Source organism: Pygoscelis adeliae, unplaced genomic scaffold, assembly GCF_000699105.1.
Source record: "Pygoscelis adeliae isolate BGI_AS28 unplaced genomic scaffold, ASM69910v1 Scaffold407, whole genome shotgun sequence".
Taxonomy (NCBI): domain Eukaryota; kingdom Metazoa; phylum Chordata; class Aves; order Sphenisciformes; family Spheniscidae; genus Pygoscelis; species Pygoscelis adeliae.
Window position 1 is genome coordinate 1,004,948 of NW_008825251.1, and position 1,484 is coordinate 1,006,431.

Sequence of the window (1,484 nt, forward strand, 5' to 3'; positions counted from 1 at the left end):
AAAGAGCAGAGTGCCAAGAGCAAGGCCTTGCTCTTGGCACTCTGCAAACTTGAGGGTCACTGAAACTCAATGCTTTCCAATCAAAGTAGCTACTTTGTCCAGGACCAGAGCTCAAGAGGTGCAAGCACTGTCCAACACCCTTTTTCTTCCAAGGGATCAGAATAAGCAGCTGTTCAGGCACTGGGAAAAGTTCTCCAGCTCTATTCTACTTGTACCCGTCTCCCCAAATCCACCTTCTCTCCTGGAAAGTCCCAGTCCACACTGTACAAGGCTGGGCATTACACCAGCTCCGCACTGCCAGGGAGCTTGCTTTGCTCAGAGTAGCAGCTCTAAGAGGCCAAAATTCCCAGCCCCGGACTGCTGCTGGAGTGGCAGGTCAGTCAAGAAGGCACTGGTAGCTGTTCAATAGAGCACACCAAAACCTGGAAGGGTTCCTGGACAGAAATGTCATGACTCAGGACCCCACGTTTGGGCCAAGCTGAGAGACTGAGAACAGCCTCAGGGTTCAAACAAGGAAGAGAAGGATTCCCAACAAAACAGTTACTCAAGTGACCTTACAAGAGGCAAGGGAGACCAGCTCTATAGTAGCGTGCTGGCTCATGAGCTACCCTGACACACACTGTTCTCCGCAAGAGCAGCACTGACTAATCTGGCAGCTGAGCGGGCAGCAGCCCAGCTCCTAACGAGGTCCTTCAGAAGGGGGTCCAGGAATCCCCTTGGGGACAACTCCACAGTAGCCTTTGGGACACTTTCTCTAGCTTCAGACACATATAGCTGTTATGTGTAAGGCCTAAGAGGGATGCAATACCCATGGCTTTAACTTCCCAATTTTAACTTTCAATTTAACACAGCTGTAGATACGCCCAACCTGGGTAGGAAGTTTTAAGCTTGGAGATCCCTCCTGAGCACAGCAAATGCCCTGCTGGGGCTCTGTTCAGTTAGAACCTCTCAACCACTCCCAGAATATAAAAACCAAGACAAATAATTCTCTTAGAAGTTTGACTAATCTTATGACAACAACTCACAATAAAAATTCCCTTTTATCAATGCTTCAATACCTTTCAGCTGTCATCAAATATCACCTTGCACTATGAGAGCACCTCAGCAGAAAGGCATATGCAACTTCTAATCTTTGCTTTGATTCCAGCTCTGACAGACCCGCACCACAAGTAACAATTTACCTTTGAAACATTCACCACTCAAGGTTCTTGGTCAGCTTCAAACTGGAGAGACAACACAGTAGCTTAAGCTTTGATCTCTTGGAACTAGGTTCAGAAGAAAAGATCATTGCAGTGAAACCCAGATGTCTTAATGACGAGTATTAAATAAGATACACAAGACTGATAGTCAACATGTCCTTGATGTAAATACTAGTGCTAATGTTTAAAATTTATGCATCCTTACACTGTTCCCCTTTTGAGCACTGCTCATCGCTGTCTGATGCAGCAAGCTACAGCCTGTCTCAGGTAAATCCCCTTTAAAGA

At 46.4% G+C, this 1,484-nt stretch overlaps 1 protein-coding gene across 1 annotated transcript in view; it reads right to left on the reverse strand.

Moving 5' to 3' along the window:
- Nucleotides 1-1,265, reverse strand: part of DLGAP4 (discs, large (Drosophila) homolog-associated protein 4) — a 58,286-nt gene extending 57,021 nt beyond the window's left edge. The window contains exon 1 of the mRNA XM_009329338.1: nt 1,182-1,265. The gene's annotated coding sequence lies outside the window, so the exon portion shown is untranslated. The remainder of the gene's footprint in view (nt 1-1,181) is intronic.
- Nucleotides 1,266-1,484: the final 219 nt, after the last annotated feature.